The sequence below is a fragment of the Belonocnema kinseyi genome, chromosome 8 (assembly GCF_010883055.1).
Source record: "Belonocnema kinseyi isolate 2016_QV_RU_SX_M_011 chromosome 8, B_treatae_v1, whole genome shotgun sequence".
Lineage (NCBI taxonomy): Eukaryota > Metazoa > Arthropoda > Insecta > Hymenoptera > Cynipidae > Belonocnema > Belonocnema kinseyi.
The window spans coordinates 15,072,324-15,093,857 of NC_046664.1; positions in this window are offsets into that span (position 1 = coordinate 15,072,324).

Sequence of the window (21,534 nt, forward strand, 5' to 3'; positions counted from 1 at the left end):
ATATAATTAATAATTAAGTAATCATTTGATAAACATTATATTAATAAATAATTTAATTTCTCTAATCAAATAATGTTAACAAAAAATTTCTATAATAATAAATAATAACAAAAAAACAATAATAATGTCAAGAATAATTAATGATTGTCAAACTGTGGAAGATTGCGAAACAAATTTTCCATCAGGGTGGCTCAAAAAAACTATTTTTTAGACATTTTGTTTATAAAAAAAGAAATGCGCAAATTTTTATTTTTTTATTTTTACATCCTCATCCTCATGAGTCGGTATTGGTTTTATGTAAAATTTCACTTTGTCGGTTTTCAAAAAATCTGCACGTTTTGAAAACCCCTCAGTCAGAAAAAAACGATTTTTACGAAGGTCTTTGTCTGTCTGTAGTCTGTATTCTGTAGGATCGATAATTTTCGAAAAATTTATCAGATTGGATTTTGCTTTGGCTCCCTTTTTAAGGCCCACAAATATGTACGGTTATTTGTAGTACTCGGAAACTTTTTTTATTATTCAAATGACTTTTTTTATAAAGAGAAAATTATCAAAGTTCGTGTATTTTCAAAGTCGAAAAAAACAAACTGAAATGAAAATTTGAAGCCAAACAACGCATGACATGAAAAAAGTCAATAGGAGCAAATCGTTGATTTTTTCAACCCTATAATATTATTATAACGACTTTTTTAATTTTGTCGAAAAATGGAAAATTCAAAATTTAATTGTACAAAAAGTAATAAAAAATTCGAAAATTCCATTTTTCGGTCAAACTATGCAAGATAAAAAAAATAAATAAGCTAAAATTGCATGCCCTAAAAAAAACCTACAATTTTTGTGTAATCACTTTTCGATAGGACGCGTCGTTTTTGTTTTCAGTCGTGAAAAGCAACATTAAAAATGATTTTTAAATTAAATTTTTAGACTAACGACACAAGCTACAAGAAAAATAATGAGACCAAACTTATTTATCGAAAAAACAACTACAAATTTTTAATAATTATTTTTAATAGCGTGCGCAGTTTTTACTTTGTTCGTAAAAAACAATAAAAATAATAAAATTAATTTTTTAACAAACCACATGAGCTATGAAAAATATAAATAGACAAAATTTAGTCTTTAAAAAATACCGAAAACTCATTCATATTTTTCATGTAAAATTTTTGACAGGACACGTTGTTTTGGCCTTAGTCGCAAAAAATAACATTCATAATAAAAAAATTTAATTTTTTGAAAAAACGACACAAGGTCCGAATTAAAATTAATAGACAATAGTTATTTTCCTTAAAAGATCTATAAATTTATTATTATTCTTTTTTAGATAGGACGAGTAGATTTTCTTTCAAACGTGAAACATAAGATTAGAAATAAAAAAATTTAATTTTTGGAAAAAGGGACACAAGAAAAGAAAGAGGACAGAGGATACTACATTTCTATTATATTGGTCTAGTGAAATATTCATCAACATTTGTTAATTAATTTTATATTATTAAAAAAAAATAGAATTTGTTTAAGAAATTTTGTTCAAAAATTGTTTTTTTTACCCTAAAAATAATTACTTTCGGTCTCGTGAAATATTTATTAACATTGTTTTATTAATTTTTAATTATATAAACAAATTTAATTTTTTAAAATAATATTTGTTTCAATAATTATTTTTTTTTTAATAAAAAATATTACTATTTACACCGTGGAATGTTTATCAAAATTTATTAATTCATTTGTAATTGTTCAAACAAATTCCATTTGCTTAAATAGTTTTATATCAAATTTAATTTAATGAAAATGATTAATGTTTGAACAAAATTTAATTTAAATACATTTTTTAGACAAATTGAGTTTATTTACATAATGCGGTGAATTCTTCCACCAAACCAACAGTAATAATTTTTATTTAAAAAATTTGGTTTTTAAATTAACCCATCAGCTGCTGACGATACCGTATCAAACTACGCGTTTTATCTTTTTTAAATTAGTTAAGTCAGTTAAGTTTTAATTATTTATTTAGACTATTAGTAATTCAAGTAATTAGCCAAATTATTAAATGCACTAATTAGTTTTAGTTAACTAAAGTAATATAGCTGAGACATCAAAAAGGAGTTAAAAATTCCGAGACAGAAACAAAATTCCGCAGCTGCTCGGTTGATCAAACAATGTTGATAAATAATCCCATAAAGAAATATTAATCATTTTTAATAAAAAAAAGAATGAAACAAAAAATGATTGAAACAAATTCCAGTTGTTTATATAATTAAAAATTAATTAACTAATGTTAAAAAATATTCCACTGGACCAATAGTAATAATTTTCAGGGGAAAAAATTAATTTTCGGAAAAAAAATATTGATGCCAATTCTATTTGTTTAAATAATTGAAAATTAATTAATCATTCTTGATAAATATTCCACTAGAAAAATCTAAATTTTTGTTTTAATTGTAAGGAAGAACATTAATAATAAAAAATTATATTTTTGCAAAAAAGCAGTACAAGTTACGAAAAAAATAAATTAACAAAAGGTATTTATCCAAAAAAAAGATATGCAGATTTGAAATGAATTTTTTGTATAGAATGTACATAAAATTGTAGATATTATTATATTTACCAACTAAATTTGGCAAAACTAAGCTTAGGATCCACCACCAAAAATAATTTTCATTTTCTCTCAATAAACGAAATAACGTTTGGTAAATTTTAGCCTATAATCAATTAATTATTTTACATCATGTGTAATTATACACCCGTTATTTGTTTCGTAGTATGAAATAATATCACATATTTAAAACACAAATTCGAGGACTGAATCATACTTGCTAACATATTTATATTTTAAAAAATACTATGCGTAAAAAAACTAGGTAATAAGAGTTTTGTTAAAACAAAATTAATCTGAGTACAAACAGAATTATTTATTAATTGATCTTAACCAAACAGCCTTCTAAATTAATTACTTGTGTCAGTAGAAGTGCTATCAGCTTTAATTTATTGGGGTATGATTTTTCTTAACTTGGGCAATTCCAGAAACTAAAATGTTTAAAAACTTATTAACTAAAATTATAAATATAGCTTATTTCTCAAAGATTCGCATTTTTTAAAATTATTAATAAATAATTTTGCACTCCCTGTTCAAAAGTAGAAATAGTATAATTCTTAGCGTAATTTGGAAACTCATTAATAAAACACTTTTTTATTGCTTAGTCAATTTGTTTATTAGAGTTAATTAAAAATACTATTTTATCACATAAAAAGCAGAATATAAAGAAATTTATTAAAGTCAATCTCAAGTGTCTCATTATTTAAATCTAACTTTAGAAATTTTTGAACAGAGACCAAAACAGAAAATTGCATTTTCTTAAGTGGAAACTTCTGTTTTATTTTTATTAAATTAAGCCTCAAACAAAGCATACTAATTTTCAAACAACAAAAAAAGGAATTAAAAAAAATAAGTTGAATTTTTAACCACAAAAGATTTTTCAGGCATTAAAGAAAATAAATTGCAACCTAAATCTTCAATTGAAGAATGAATCAAAAAATTTATACATTCTTCAAATCATTTAATTTAAATCAATTTTAAGCTAGAAATAGTAATTTATACATCAAAATTTGTTCTTAAATATTTATAAACATTCTCTTAAAAATTTGTCTAGAAAATGCTTTAATAATTTTCCAGGATTCTAATGAAAATTTTGATATTATCTTGGAACTCGAATGTTTTCGTCAATTTTTTGAAAATCCAGCAATGTTAAAATCTTCCAGATTCCATTTTTAAAATTTTGTAAATTTGCAAAAATATTTTTTAACTTTAAATAAAGAAAAAATGTTTTTAGTTTCCCTAGGAATTTTAAACAATTTTCTCATTCTTTCGAAACCTTTTAGAATGTTTAGAATGCTTCTAAATGTTGTTTTCAGAATATCCAAAAATCTACGTCTTATTTTAAATGTTTTCAAATCTTATTCAATTTTTAACTACTTTGGAATATTTTTAAACCTTCTTATTATATATATTAAACCTACTTGAATTTCTTCAAACCTGATAATTGACTAAACATTTTTGTATTTTTAATTAAAACTACATTTGGTAGAAAAGTCCTTAATTTAAGATATTGTTATGAAAATTTAGGTTGGTTAAAAAAATGTCTATTTTGTTAAAAATCCATTTTAGTGGTTGAAGATTCATTAATTGAGTAAAAGATTCATGTCTTTTGTTGGCAGTTTCACTGTTCTATTTCAACTTTTTCTGTTGATTAAAAGTAAATTTTCAAACTGAAAATATAACTATTCAATTTTTTTATCATTGATCTTTTTTGCTGAAATTTCAATTATTTTGCTAAAAAAATCACATTTAGCATTAAAAATTTACATTTTTTGTTAAAAATTTATATCCTTGGGTTAAAAACTAAACTTTTTTGCACGAAATTCATCTTTTTGGATTGCAAATTCAACAAATTGGCTGATATTTTTTTTCTTTATTGACTGAAAAAGCTTTCTTTGTTGAAAATATAAATCTTCTTATGAAAATCCCCTTTTTTTCAAATAGGTCTCTTTTGGGTGAGACTTAAGTTAATTTTAAGAAAACAGAAATTTAAGGTAAATGGGGATGGGTGTATAGAAAAAAAGGTTGGGAAAGTAGGGGAAGTTAAGGAAACTAGGGACAGGAGCAGTGAGGAGAAATGAGGGAAAGGGATCCGAGAGTATTAAGGGAAGAAGAATTAGTGAAAAAAGTAAAGTGAAAGCTACTTGGATGGTCAAAGTGAGTAGGGGAGGGAAATTGATGATTGGAGAAAAAAAGTAAAGAAAAGGATTTGTTAGCTGGGGAGGTGGATAAGGAAGAACTTGGAGAAGCGAAAAATAAAGGGAGGGCAGGGAAAATAGCGAAATTTAGGAGGAATACAGGTTGGTATATAGAAAATGAGGAGGGAAATGCAGGGAAAGTTCAAGAAACTAGTGGCCGGGGATGTGAGGAGAAATGAGGGAACGGGACGTAAGGGTAATTAGCGAAGGAGAATTAGGGAGAGGAAGTGAGTGAAGGTGGGAGAAATGATTTGAAGTGTGTGAGAGTTCTAAGGGCAGTAAAGATAGAGCAAAATTCGTTGTGGGGGTTTTTAGGGGAGGAAAAGTGATGATTGTGAAAGTGAAAAGTAAAGTAAGATGAGGTAAAGTAGGGAAATTTACGGGGATTGAGGATGGACGTATAGAAAATAAAAGTGGAAAATTAAGAGAAGTAAGGGGAACTAGGGGCAGATGAAGCGAAGGAAAATGAGGTAAAAGAACGTGTGGGTATCAAGGAAAAGAGAATTAGGAAGAATAAAGGTAGTGAAAAAGAGTGAAATTAGAGAAAATGATTAAAAGTTACTAAGAGCGGTAGGGGAAGTAATGGGAGAGCTTGATTAATGAGAGTAGGTTGGTCCAAAATTTTTATTTTTGAATTTTTATGGGGACACCCCAGAAATTTGTTAGAATACACACAAAAATAAATGCATTTTTGTTGTCGTTAAAAAACATAATATTTAGAGGTGCCACAAGCCCCATGAAGTTTTACACGTACTTCCCATGAGAAAAAAGTACATTTTTGTCAATCTTATTCAGAATGGTCAATATTATTTCTATTGAGTAAAAACTCAAAATTTTTCTTCGCAATTAGCTATAAAATACGAATTTAGTCACACTTTTAAATATCAACACCTTAAGTCTGTTTTATAGGGTCTCAAACAACCCACATAAGTGAAATATGGGTTTTGAGAATTTTTAGCGCTAATAATGACATTTTTGCGATTTTTTAAGTGCAATCTGCTTCTGCCAAAAACTCGCAAAACCCATTTTTTCACTTATGGAGGTTTTTTGGGACCCTATAAAACAGACTTATGGTGTTGATATTTAACAAGCGATATTTTATTCGCATTCTATCGCTAACTGTGAAAAGAAATTTTGAGTTTCAACTTGATTGAGATAACATTCAGTATTCTTATGGGAACAATGTGTTGAACTTCATGGGGCTTGCGGCACTTGTAAATATAATTTTTTTTTTTTTAAAGAAAAAAAGTGCATTTATTTTTGTGTGGTTTTAAACAAATTTCTGGGTTGTTCTCATTCAAATTAAAAAATTTCTAATGCGTTTTTGGACCACCCAAGTGGTGAGGGTGAGTAGATAGGGAGAGTGATTACTGGTGAATAGAAAGTAGAAAAAAGAGTTTGTTAGCTAGGAATATGGAGAAGGAAGAACTTGGGGAAGTGAAAAGTAAATTAGGGGAGGAAAATTAGGGAAATTTAGTGGGAACGAGAGTGGGGGTATAGAAAATAAGGGTTGTAGAAGTAGGCAAAGTGAAGGAGATTAGGGGCAAGAGCGGTGAGGAGAAATTGGGGAAAGGTTCACGGAGGTATTAAGGAAAATAGAATTAGGGTTAATTAAGGAAGAGGAAGTAAGTAAAAGTGGGGGATCTGAGTAGAAGTGAGTGAGGGTAGTGAGTGAAGTAAAGAGAAAGCTGTTTGGATGGTAAGAGAATTTATAGGAGGGAAGTTGGTGATTTAGGAAGCGAAAAGTAAAGGGAGGGGAGGAATAGTACGGAAATTCAGGGCGAATAAGGGTGGGAGTATAGAAAATAAGGGTTTAATTAAGGCAACTTTAAGGAAAATAGAGGCAGGGAAAATGAAAAGAAGTGAGGGAAGGGACACGAAGTTGATTAAAAAATGTAAATTAGGGAGAATTAAGGGAAAGGAAGTGAGTGAAGGTGAGGGAAATGATTTGATGTGAGCAAGGGTAATAAGGGCAGTGAGGAGAGAGCTAGTTTGGTTGTGGGAGTTTGTAGGAGAGGGAGAGTGATGATTGTAGAAGTGAAAAGTAAAGGTAAGGGAATTTAGTGCGATAAGGAAGGAAGTGTAGAAAATAATGTTGAAGAAGTAGGGGAAGTTAAGGAAACTAGGGACAAGCGCAGTGAGAAGAAATGAGGAAAAGTGTTGCGAGGGTATTAAGGGAAAGATAATTAGGGAGAAAAAAGACAATAGAAGTTTGTGAAAGGACAGAAAATGATTGAAGGTGAGTGTGATTAGTAAGGGTGGTGAGAGAATTAAAGGGAGAGGTAGTTGAGTTGAATGGGTGAGTAGTGTAGGGAAAGCAATAACTGGAGAAGAAAAAGTAGAGGAAAGTGTTTGTTAGCTGGGAGGTGGAAGAGGAAGAACTAGGGGAAGCAAAAAGTGAGGGGAGATAAATTAGGAGAAGAGGAGAGAGTAGGGGAGAAAAACTATCGAACAGGGAGGTCTTGAACGACTAAATTAACGTATTAATGAGCTACGATACCCTTCCTTGTAGGCGCGTGGAGCCTGCTATCACTAATGTATAGTTATTTTAAACCACCCCAATTTTCTTGGACCCCCCCTGCCCCGATGGGGTTCGCGTCCCTGTTTCCGCCATAAAGTTAAAAATGTACACCAGTAATGCAAATCCGATTGCAGTAATTTACCCCAGGATGATATAAAATTCTATCTGGTATCCCGTAAATGCAAAGCGATCCTTCCTATTTCTTTCACTTTACATTTCCCTTATCTTATCGATGCCTTGGTATTCACTATATATGCGTCTCGTTGCAAGCGATATTCTCAATTTTCATTTGCCGACAGATGCGTACGTGCGCGGTATTCGCGAGCGAGCTAGCTAGGCGCGGAAGGACGATAAGTCTCTGATAAAAAGAAGGAAAAAAAAGGATCAGTGGGGTCGGCACGAGTTAAGAAAGTCGCGGCGTGGCGTCACGGCGGAAAAAGGGCGGGAGTGTGGTAGACTAAGCACCAGTTCGAGGGGTTCAAGGGAACAGGGGCGAGGCGGGGGATGGAGTCGATCGTTTGTTAGAGAAATTCAATAATGCAACCGACGGCTGACAAGAGCACCGTCGTACTGAAGACACCCTTCCTCCTTCTCCTCAAAGAGTGAGACATTGTCATCGTTTATCAATCTGTCACTTCTTATAAATAAGAAAGTCAACACATGATTAGTAAAAGAGAGCTAAAGACTCTTTATCAGATTCCTCTTGAATCTGCCGCGAAGAACTACGGAAAAAATTAAGAGAGCTTCCTTGAATTTATTATTCAAAGTGTCCAATTGACAAGTTTATATGGAGGTGATACGTTGTTTCTTGGACATTTCGATAGGGAGCTTCCAAGTATCACAATTTGTGACATTTCAGTGAACTGCGTCTGAATTTGTGATGTGACACTGAATCTGAAACCTCTCTATTGCGCAGTGTACTCGACTGAGTACTCGCGCAATGCGGCCCTCCCGAGACAAGGGTCGCAAACGTCTGTCGCCCTGCGCATTAAGAAACTGCATGGGCTAGCAGTTCTAGAAAGGCCGAAAACAAGGGGGACAGCAGCCGAGAGTTGGGTGTATTTGATTATAGTATGAAAATAATTAGACTGAAATTGTTGTTAAATTTGTTTTTATTTCCAAAAAAAATTGATAGGCCGTACGTAAACTCTTTCTCCCTTGTTTAAATAATTCTATTTTTTCCTATATTTTAAAGAAGCTTTCCATTTTTCTTTTTTTGCCTTACTGAATTAATAAAACCCATCTAGAAAATCCAATTATTTTTAGTCAAAAGTTCATTTTATTGTTTGAGAAGGCTACGAATATATTTTTAGTTTTTAATTCACCTCGTTTAGTTAAATTCTTACTATTTGGTTTAGAATTGAATTATATTTTTAAAAATACAGTTACTTTGTTAGAAAGTTCTTTTCTTTTTGGTCAAAAATTTAACTACCTGGTTGAAAGCTGAACTACTTTTAAAAAAATTAATTTTTGTCATTAAAGATTATTTTTAATTGAACTATTTTGTTAAAAATTCGTTTAATGTGTGGTTGAAAATTATTTTTTTTTCCTCACAATTTAAGACCCTGAACTTTGCCACAGATATGAATTAGAAACTTTTGAAGTTAATTATAAAAAAAACAAGAGGTTAAATAAAAATACCAAAAATACCTTTGGATTCGTCTTCAAGTATCTAGGTGCACATTTTTGTAAATAATTTCTTAAACAAGTAAATTATTTGAAATAATTAGTGAATGAGGTAATTGTTTAAACAATGGTTAAATAAAAGGCGCAACTGGATACTTCGACGACGAATGCAATATTGTTTTTGGTTTTCTAATTGAACGCTTATTTTTATAATAACAATTTTATTACTAAAAAAATTAATGTAAGTGTTAAAAAAATTATCAGATGTTCAAGAAAAAAATTAAATTTTTAAAATTTTTCAATCTGGTGCTTAGTTGGTTTGCAACTAATTACAAAATTTTGAAATTCATATATGTGGCAACCTTCAGGTGGAAAAATTAAACTACTTAATTTTTGGTTAATAATTTATCTTTTTTAATTTCAAAATTTAACTACTCTGCTGCAAATTCGTTGTTTTTTTAGAATAATCTGTTAGATGAAAATTGATCTGTTGGTTAAAACTTTAACTATTTAGCTCAAAATTCCTTGTTTTTTCGCTGAGTATTAATTTTCATCGCATAAAATCGGAATATTCTATTTTGGGTTTAAAGTTTATATTTTAAATTGATCATTTATATTTTTAGTTAAAGACGATCACTTTTAATGAAAAATTAATCTTTTCTGGTTCGAAATTCATATAGTTTGCGGAGAATTTGTCTTTGCAGTCGAAAATTCATATTATTTGTTGAAAACTTTACCCTTTAGGATTCAAAATGCAAGTGCTTTGTCGATAATTTAATAAGTTTTGGTTGAGGATTCAACTATTCTATTAAAAATTTATCTTTTTTTGATAAATAAATCTATTTTTCACTTTAAATTAAAATTTTGTTTTGTTGAAATATTAATTATTATTTTTTCGAAAAAAATTCACCTTTTTTGGTTAACCTAACACTTCAATTTTCTTATAAATTTTCAAATCTGAAAATTAAAAAAACTAATTTTCCACCAAAAAAGATGAATTCTTATCAAAGAATATAATATTTGAAATTTTGAGCACACATTTTTTTGATTATAGATTGAAAACAGTTGAACTCATTTAAAAAAACGAGTTTTCACAACAGTTCAAGTTGTAAACAAAAAAAGTAAAAATTTCTACCCAAACAAATAATATTTCAACGAAATTCTTATATTTTCTACCAAGATAATATAATTTTCAAACAAAAATCAATCAAAAAATATAATAGTTGATATTTCAACCAAAAAAGTTTTTAATTTCAAATTGTAAGCAGATTCATTTAAAAAAAAAGAATTTTTAATTAAACTGTTGAAGCCTGAACATAAACAGATTAATTTTTAACCAAGCAGTTTCATTTTTTCTAAAGAAAGATTAAATTTACAACTAAAAAGATGAATTTTCGAACTAAAAAGACAAAATTTCAATAAAATAGTTGAAATATTAATCAAAAAAGATTTTTCAATCATGAAAGAAAAAAATATATTTTAAGTTAAAAAGTCGAATTTTCTACTAAAATAGTTGAATTTTTTACCGTCCGGGATGACTTTTTAACAAAACTATTTAATTTTTTTTTTAAATAATTAGATTTTTAACTGAATGATAAAATTCTTAAACCAAAATAATTAAAATTGTTTTAACACTTTTTTCAGTGTATATATTAATTCAATAATTAAGATGAATTCTAAATCAAAAATATAATGGGGAAACTTTTCAGCAACAAAAAAACGAATTTTCGTGCCAAGAAGATGAGTTTTCTTCAAAACAGTTATATTTTTAACTCTAAAATGTAAAATTTTAACAGAAAAGTTAATTTACAACTAAACAGTTGAATTTTCAAGTAAATCGATAATATTAATATTATTAATGTTTATAATATTTATAATATGTATAATCAATTGAACGGAATGTGTAGAGCTAATAAACAATAATTTTAATATTAATTAGTTTAATTGAATAATAAAATATTATAAGCACTATCAATTTCAAGTTTCGTGTATAAAATTATAAATAATAGTGTTAAGGAAAGCGGAAAAAATATTGTAATTATTTTTGTAACTAAAGGTATATAATGGCGAATTAAAATTAAAATAAAATAAAAATTTCAAATGAGTTTATTATTTTTTAAATGAAAATTAATTCCCTCAAAGCCACCATTGTCCTCTACCATACCTATAGCTTCCACCATCCTTGTGGTTTCATTAAACGTTAAATGCAGAAGCCACATACGCATAACCTAAATAAATTATTGTTTCTATTATTTTAATTACTTTTATCAATTTTACTAATTGCTCCTTGCTCGATTAAATATATTTAATTTTATTTCTCAATTTTAATATTATAGAGCATTATTTTTTAAAGAAGATAAATAGGATAAATTGTTTCTAATTTAATTATTGTACCCATTGCTTGGGGACCGTGCTTAAATTACGTAACAGCTAAAAGGGGGGGGTCGAGACATTTCGTTACGATTGGTTAGGGAAGGGGGTGGTGGTCCTTCACTTATGTACGTAATTTTTTTAAATTGGCAAAGACTTTCACCTGAAGATTATCTTTTCATATAAATTTTATTATTTAGATGAAAATTTAGGAAATTTCTTAAATAGACATGATTTTTGGTTTGCAAACTCAACAGTTTTGTAAAAATTCGTCTTCTTGGGTTTAAAAATCAACTATTTTCTTAAAACATTAACCTTTTGTTTGAATTTATTTAAATTGATTTTTTTACTTTGTTTAAATTTACTTTAATTTATATTTTGTTGCTGATAAGTCAACTGAAATCTAATTGGGACAAATAATATTTTTTCTAAAAATTTGTCTTTTTGATTTAAGAGTTTATCTTTTTTAGTAGATATATTGGATTTTTCTTGCATAAAAATTTGGTTAAAAATTGAATTATCCTAGAAAATTTACTTTTTGTTTGAAATTCGTATTTTAATTTTGAAAAGTCAATTAAAATATTTTATGATGAAAACTCAAATCTTTTTTTTTAATTTGTCTTTGCACGAAATTCGACTAATGAATAAAAAATTAACTTATAGTTTATGGTTCTTCTTTTCGTGTACAAACGTGAACTTGAATCTTCTTTTGAAGAAAATCTAAATATTTTTTCAAGCTTTTTTTTCTTCAAAACTCATCTGTTTTAGAAGAAATTTTATCTTTCTTAAACAAAATGATACTGTTCGTTTAAAAATTTCACTCTTTTTCGCAAGTTTGTCTTTTTGACTTTAAAATTCACTTGCTTTAGACAAAATTACATCTTTCTTGAATAAAAATGCAGCTGTTTGGTTGAAAATGAATTTTACGGTTTGGTAAAAAATTGAACAATTTTGTTAAAAATTCGTCTTTTTCGATAAAAAATTCAATTTCTCGAGAATAAACTTATTTCTAAATTTTAAAAATTAATCTTCTTTGCTTGAGTGTTCAACTATTTGGTTTGAAAGATTTGAAAGGATTTTTTTGTTATAGATTTATATTTTTAGTTGCAAATTCATCTATTTAATTATAATTGTAATTTAATTAATTATAATTATAATTATAAAATTTATTATATGGTTGGGAAGAATATTTTAAGATTGATGTTTTTCAGTTGAAGATTCTCCTTTTCGGCTAAAAAAAAATTGTCCCGGTTAAAAATTCATTTTTGTTGTGTAAAATTACATTAGATTCGTGGAAAATAATTTTTTTGTTAAAAAGCCATATTTTTTGTTTGTAAATTCAATCTCCATAGAGAAAATTCGTCTTTCGAAATGAGGATAAAACAATTTTGATTAAAGTTGTTCTCTTTCTTGATTGATAAAATCTTTATTTGTTGAAAAATCGTCTTTTTGGGTATAAAATTATTTTTTTTTGTAAATAAATTTAATCTTTATGGTTGAAATATAAACTATGATACTTTTTGTTGGGAATTTATCTTTTTAATTGGAAAATTCACGTTTTTTTCAAAGCCATGTTTTATAATAGAAATTAATTTTGGTTGTTTTTTAAAATAAATTAATAAATTAATAATTTTTTATTGAAAATAACTATTTTATTCATTTTGTTACAGAATGGAGGAGGGGTCTTAGAGAGGATCTATAATCCAGTACGTAATTAAAGTACAGCCCCCCCCCCAGTGGGCACAAAATTTGGCGACGTCTTCAGAACATCGTTACGACATCTTTACGACAACTTTACGACATCCTATGTCTATGTAGTTTTGGTGTCTTTGCGATATCGTAAAGATATCGTCAGATCATACGACCTTTTTACGATATCGTGAAGACACCTTAACGACATGGTCATAGGATGTCGTAAAGTTGTCGTAAGGATGTCGTAATGATGTCGTAAAGACGTCGCCAAATTTTGTGCCCACTGAGCCTTGATCATCATAAAAAGTTTTGGAGTCATCATAATAGTGCAAATATGGAGGCTGAAAAAGATGAAATAAATTAAACGAATTTTTAAAAAAATTTTGGTAAATTTTATCACAATCTGTTTTCCTACAAAACAAACGCGCAAGCGTTTGATTTTTTTTTTTGTTACCGCGAAAAACATAAGCATAGCCAAAATTGTCTAAACAATTTTTTATTCTTTTTTTAAATCCAATTATTTTTTAATAATGCCAAATTTCGCCGAAAGATACTAACAAAGGATAAGAAAAAATTATACCAAATTGTAAACCTTTTTTCAAATATAAGAATTTTCAACTAACAAGCGGAAATCGTTCCGCTGCAAAACAGTAACCTAATCTAAAGTTGTTCGAAAAATGTGAGTCATCTTTTAAATACACATATATATTTTTTTATTGAAAAGATAAAGATATTATAAAAAAACGAATGAAATCCGAAATTTAAAAAAAAATTACAAGCGTTTTCAAATAATCGTTTCGTTTTTCCCAATTTTGTTAATTTTTAAAGTCAAAGCAGGTAAAAAATAAAAAATAAACATTTCAATTTTTCAGCCAATAGGATTAATTTCTAGCGTAAATTTGCAAGTGAAAAAATTAATTTTTAAGGCACAAAAAGAAAAGAATTTTTAACAAAATAATGAAATTTTAAATTGAAAAAGAGAATCTTAAAAAATCGATTTTTAAACAAATAGTTTAGTTTTCAACAAAATAGTTGGACTTTTAACAAAAAATATAAGTTTTCAAAAGAGATTTTTTTACGCAAAAAGAACAATTTTCATCTAAATACATGAATTTTATACCAAATATTTGATTTTTTAACTGATAAAGATAAAATATCCAAAATGAATGGATCAGTTAAATTTTCAGATAAGAAAATTATTTTTCAACAAAAAAAAGAAATTTTCAACAACAACGATTTTTCATCTAAAAATGTGAATTCACTTCTTTAGTGGCAGGTTTTAAATATCTCAAATAGTGTTTTAAATTTCAAATAGTTCAAATTTAAAGTAGTTCAACTTTTAACCAAGTTGTTTAGGTTTACAATAAAAATTGGAATTTTTAACCAAATAATTTAAATTTTTTAATAAATAGTTGTATTTTTAACAAAAAAAATGATCTTTTACCAAAAAAAGTCAGCTGTTATCCAAATCGTTGATTTTTCCACCAAGTGTTCAATTTAAAAGTAAAAAATATGACTTTTCTGTAAAACAGTCAACGAATTCTTTGACCCAAGAATATGAATTTTCAACCATAATAATAAATCTTCGATTAAAAAAAATTAATTTAAAACATAATTTTGAAAACTATTGCGACTTTAAACCAAGTAGTGGATTTAAAAAAGGTGAATTCTCAACAAAACATGGAATAATTCAAAGTTTAACAGCTAAAATTTATTTTGATATAAAAAATATTTAAAGTTCACCAAAGAAGACGAATTTTCAAAAAATTTAATTCCTAATCACTCCGATTAATTTACAACCAAACAGTTTCATCTTTGACCAAAAAGAATGGATTTTCAGCCCACAATATTAATTTTCTACCGAAAAAGATGAATTTTCAACTCGCAAAGATCAATTTTCATTTTAAAAGAAAATGAATTTTCGACCAAAAGTAGATTCGACAAATAAATTTTATTTTTATTGTAAAAATTAATTCTTTACCAAAATAAAACCATTTTTTAAAGAAATTAGTTAAATTTTTAATAAAAGAGATTATTATTTATTTATAATTATTAATCCACAACTGGTCAAAAACTTTAACATTAGTAGAAGATGCTGAATCTGTAATAACAAAAAAATAAACAAAAAAGCTTAAATTTCCACCCCAATTGATCATTTTTTATCAATAAAATCAATCCGAGAACGAGTCGGGTTTTTTTTAAATTGAATATGGAGTGCTTTTTTGCGCCTTTGAAATGCAACACTCTGCCTATTGTGTATGCCTTGCTGCTCTCACCCAGTCATCCTTTTTGCTGATAAGGAAGTTATTTTTTGTTTCAACTTACCACCAAAATTGAATGCAGATTGCAGAGTATAAAATAATAAATTATTAAATAATAAGAAGCTGTAAATTTAGATATTTGCTAAGTATTTATATTTTTAAAACATTTTTGAAAAATTTAGATACTTTTTTTTTTTTTAAATGTTCTTTTATGAGGCTGTTGGGCAGAATCTCTAGCCTAAAAATCCATTTGAATTTTTATTTTATTTGTATTATATTTAGTATTTTTTGTATTATACATTCCTCTGAGCGACGAAGACATATTGCTTGCAGATTCCTATGCGAATTAAAAAAGAACCGGTAAGCAGCAGCCCGACATACGCAAATGGCAAAGAGTTACATCTTACAGGCGCAAAAACACAATTTAAATTACAAACAAAAATCAACAAAAACTTTTTCGGAAATGGCAATACTGCGGCTGGTAGAATTGTCTTTAGATTGTCTTGCTAAAGTATTATATTAAGTAATGCATCCTGGTAGACGTATAATTTATGTGGCTAAAACCCAAGTCGTTTTAAGTGCCTTAAGTTTTTAACGAAATAGACTAATCTCAAATAAAAAACTTAGGTTTTAAGAAATTTCTTTAATTTTTAACCAATTTATTGAAATAATGACAAAAATAGATAGATTTTCAACCAAATATTTAAATTTTCAATAAAACACTTGAAGTTTTAACCACACCAGATAAATATCGAACCAAAAATATATTAACAGATTTGTGACTTGTGAAAGGGATGTCTACACAATCGATCTAAGATAGCCATCAAATTCAGAATTTTATACTTTTCTAAAATCTCAAATTAAATTCTATCGGTGAAAAATATCCCTACCCTTTTGCTCCGCTAGGAACCTCGGTTTGATCCCGAGCGGAACAATAGGGGAGGTATCTTTTTCACGGATAAAAATTTTTTTTTAATAAACCTACTCAAATTCGTCAGAACGGTGCTAGAAATACTTGAAAAATATCTAATTTTAAAATTTAATATTAATTATTAATTTATTATTTTAATCTCTGTACCAGAGGGCACTAAAATTTGATGGTAAGTTGTGAAAAAGATAACTTTCTAATAACTTTCTAAGAGCCAGAGTGTTGCATTTTATATGAGCGAAAAAACACTCAAACTTCAATTAGAAAACCAAAATAGAAAAATTTTCCAAAAAAAGCTTTGTCTAGTATTAGATTCAGGTCTTAAGATTGCATAGATGTAATATTAAATTGAACCATGCATCCTTGAAGACGTCTTATGTATGTGGCCAAAACCCAAGTCGTTTTAAAAGCCTTAACCATGCCATTTTTAGTAAATTAATCTTGATTGAAATAATTTAATTACCTAACTGAGTGAAAACTGGTCAAAAACTGATAAATTTTCCAAAAAACTGCAACTATCTGGCATTATTGTAGATGAAGATAGATATAAACTTTAATGATTTGTTCAAACAATAATTTTTTTGAAACCTAATTAATTATCTCCCTTTATTAATTTTATTTTTTACTTACTTTATAAATTATCTCTTATAATATTAACTAATTAATTGATTATCTCAGACTTACTAAACTTAAAAAAATTGTAGAATTTAACATGTATTTTTTTTCAAATAAGAAGGTTTTCACCAGTTGCGGATTACCAATAATAAATCAATAATGATCTCTTTGATTGAAAATTGTACTATTTTGTTAAAAATTGTTCTTTGTTGTTGAAAATTAATTTTTAAATAAAAATAAAATAAATTTCTTTGTCTATTCAGTTTTTGGTCGAAAATTGATTTTTTTTAAAATGAAAGTTCATATTTTCTAATTCAAAATTCGGCTTTTTTGGTAGAAAATTAATCTCGTTGGTTGAAAATTGATCCTTCTGGGTTAAAGATAAAACTAGTTGTACATTATTCGGGATAATTAAGAGTTTATCTTTTTAATTCGTCTTCCTTAATTAAATTAATATGCTTTTTGTTTAAAAATAAATTGTTTTTCTTAAACTATCAACTGCACAAACTATTCCAACCTATTTTTATTAACAATCTATTTCAACCTATTCAAGTATGTTAACAACCTATTTCATATTACAACTATTCCATCCTTATTTTCACACGAAGTTCCTCATCGAGTTGACAATTTAAGATACTGAATGAGAATCTCTAATAAAGGTCGTTTTGTCCTAAATTTTTATAATGATGAAAAAAGTTTTTTTGTAAATAATTACTTCATCTTTTTTCATAAAGATTAAAATTTAAAACCAGACTCATCTTTCTAAGTGCTTTTTATTTATTATACCAAATTTTTAACTCGATGTGGTGCTTTGTGTGAAAACTAATTAGGAATTTAAAAAAGTGTCGGAAAGGTAGAAATCTAGTCACGTGAGCCACTCGTCACATGGCCTTAAAAATGCAATATTTTGGTTGAAAATTCATATTTTCGGTCAAAAATTTACCTTTTTTGTAGAAAATTTGTCTTTTTAATTTAAAAATTCCACAAATTAGTTAAAAATTCAACTATTTGGTTGAATCTTTAGAAAAAACCTCGCCATATAGCAGGTCTGGGGAAAAAGATTCTTTTTTCAATCTCTCTAGTAGCCTAAGGGGCAAGCACCCGGCCGGCAATCGGAAGACCTGGGTTCGATTCCCAACGGAGAAAAAGGAGAGGGATCTTTTTTCAAAAATAAAATTTAATAATAAGTTAAAAGGAATCTTTGATATCATCAGGGAATGGTACTTTACCGACAATAGATAATGTTCTACAACCGCCAAGGTAGAAAATCTACAATATCGATCGCGTCAATAATTTTCAAAAACAAAAAATGCCTAACGTCTTAATCAGACTAGATCGAAGAAATTTGTTCAAATTTTCAAATTAAATTTTTTTCTTTAAAAAAATATCCTTCTCTTTTCTCTCCACTAGGAATCGAATCACAGCACTTCTGATTTCGGGTCAGGTGCTTTTCCATTTAGCTTTTCGATAAATCAGAATAAGAACTTTAATCCAAAAAAATAGCTTAATGGAAAAACATCTGACCGGAAATCACAAGTTCCTATTTCGATTCCCAGCGAAGCAAAAAGAGAAGGATCTTTTTTTCAAGAAAAAAATTTAATTAGAAAATTTGAAACAAATACTTCGATCTAGTCTGACAAAGACGTTAAGCATTTTCTCTTATTGAAGATTCTTCACTTGGTCGATAGTCCTTTTCATTTAAGAGCGGAAGCTTAGGCGCCGCAATGACACTTAGCAGGCATTAAAAAATTTCGTTCCTATTTTTGGTAAAATCTACACTATCGTACCTAATTTTAATGTAAAAGTGGATGAAGATATTACATAAAAAAGTGAAAAAAATACCATTTGTCAGTTAAAAAGGTGGTTAAAATGCAGAAAACAATGTACCAAAGGAAAAAAGCAGCAACTTATTGACGGGTATTTGGAATGCAGGTTATGTTTACAATGCGTATAGTGTAAGGTTTCAACAGTGAAAAAAATGTTTTGCATAAAAGTGTAATAATTTTAATAATTACAAAATATTAAAAAAAGGTTGATAAATCATTTTTAAAGAAATGCAGTTGAAAACGAATTGATATCTATCATTATAAGTGGGTTGTCAGTTTTGAAATTCACCTAGCTTTCAAATGACTGAAATAAATGCAAATGCGATTTTTTTAGGATAAACATTTTTCTCTGAAAATTCGTACAATAAAAGAAATGTGAAAAGAAAATGGTGAAAAATTGTAATAAATACGTAAAACTGAAAGAAGTGACAAATTTTTTTATTCTTGCTTTTATATAGTACTTTTTAAACAGGGTGACCGTTTGATGGGAAAGGTAGGAATTTTTTGTAACAAACGAGAAATATGTCAGTGAATACATTTTTGGACTGGGAATTTGACACGTTTTGAGGGGAAAATACATCGAATCACTTGAAATATTACGAATGTCGTATCTCACGATAATTTACAATAAGCTCAATTCAGAATTTTCAGAACTGTTTATTATTATTGTATAATATATAATATTATATAATAATTGATTTTAAAGCGTGAATTTGCAATGGAAAGAATTTTAAAATGCAGGTTTGGAAGACTTGAAAGGATTATTAATCCACAGGGTTTGAATTTGAACATTTTTGATAAAAAACGTTGAGTTGAACAACTGTAAATATATATAAATAATGTCATGACTTTTTTTTAATAAACTGCAGTTCGAGTATAAATAATCGAAAAATACTTTCTTTCGAAAGACGAATTTATTCTCATGCTGGAAATTAAAGAAGGTACATGCAGATTTCAATTTTCAATATTTAACTGTTTCAATAAGAGAACGTTAGTATTTAAAGAACTTTAAACATCTGATTAAACCTTCATAAACTATTTGTAAAAAAAATAAGTTAAAATTAATAGAATGCAATGAGCAAATGTGAGTATCCTTGTTTACATCCTTCATGCTTGAAAAATACTCGTCTCTGCGCGAACATAACCTCACCCACATATCACTTTTACTGCATTTCACGCAATTTTTTATTTGTTTTTTAAGTGAACCATCGGGAATGTCACCCTTTCGATATATTAAACAGGGTTTTGGAAATGTAATAAAATAATAAGTATATTCCAAGTAGGACTTGGACCGACTGTCACTTTTGCACTTTCCAAAAACAGCACCTCTTGTGCGCACCAACCTTTTTTCTTTTCAATGGATTTTCTCCTGGTCTATTAGATGTTTCTTCTTTGAGAAGTTTTTTAACTTCCAATTGTTAGAAATAGTTTTTTTTTCGTCAATGTTTACTATTCCCACATAAGTTTCTGTCAAAATAGACCGAAACTCACATGGAAGTGCTATGTATCTTCAGCGCTTGCGCAATGAATGAAAAGGTCTATATAGTGAATTTTCTGCCTGATGGGTGTGAAGGGTTATCTTCTGTCGGTAAAGTACCATTTGCTGATAACACAGGTCCACAAATTGAAGAGAAAAAATTTCGGGGGATAAATAGACGTCTCCTGTACGTATTTTGGGGTGCTGAATTTGAATCCGTGAGCACGTCAGGATTTTTGAGCGATTGTAGAAAACGTGCTAAGAATGGAGTTTTTAAATGCTTTCGTATATAAAACAAGTCGGACATGTCTACATCTATCAAATGCTTATTTAAAACCTACTAACCCTTCAAACCCCTGACTCACAAGCCCTAAACCCCAAACCCGCGAACCCCAAGCCCACAAACCCCAAGCCCACAAACCCCAAGCCCACAAACCCATGAATCGTAAACCCTTAAATTCCAAACCCACAAATACCACAAACCTACAAATCTCACAAAACTAAAAATCCCACACATGCAAATCCTAAACCTACAAACCCTTGGTCTTCAAACCCATATATCCCTTATCCAAAAACCCTGCACTCACCCAAAAACCCAAAAACTCCAAACCAACAAAACTCAAATCCACAAACCCGAAAAACCTGTAACATAAAGTAAATTCATTGATATTGTAACTAATAGAGTCACTCTTTGCTAAACCCAGGAATAACCAACGAGGAGATGGCGAAATACTATTCCCTTCTTTTTTATTTTTTGTTTGTTGTTTTTTCGTTTTCTTTATTTTTGTTTATGTAATTGGAAGTTCATTAAGCTTTTCATATTTTTGAAAGCGGATAACATTTTCTCACCAACTGTTTTGTATTGTGGGTTTTTCCATTTCTCAAAAAAGATGTACTCACCTCTCTGAAACTTTGCCACGCATCCTTTTCTGTATCTGCCGTAAGTTCTTTAAAATGTTCATCTTCAAAAAGATCTCTTATTTGTGGGTTTGGGGTTTAGGGCTTGTGGGTTAGGGGTTCGAAGGTTTGAGGTTTGGGGTTTGTCGATGTAGGATTGGTGGGTTTGGGGATTAAGGGCTCAGGATTTGTAGGTTTGGAGTTTGTGGATTTGGAGTTTGTAGGTTTGAGGTTTGTTCGTTTGTGGTTTATAGGTTTGGGGTTTGTGGGTTTGAGGTTTGTGAGTTTAGGGTTTGTGGGTTGTGCTTGTGGAGTTTATGGGTTGGTAGGTTCAGGGCTTTCGGGTTTGGAGTATAAGCCTTGTTGTTCTAAATAAGAATTTGATAGATGTAGACATATCCATTTTTAGCACGTTTTCTGCAATTGAGAAATAATCCTGACGTGCTGGAGGTAGAAGATCAACGGATTCGAATTCAGCATCCCAAAATACCTATACGAGACGTCCTTTTATCTCCCGGAATTTTTTTTTTTCA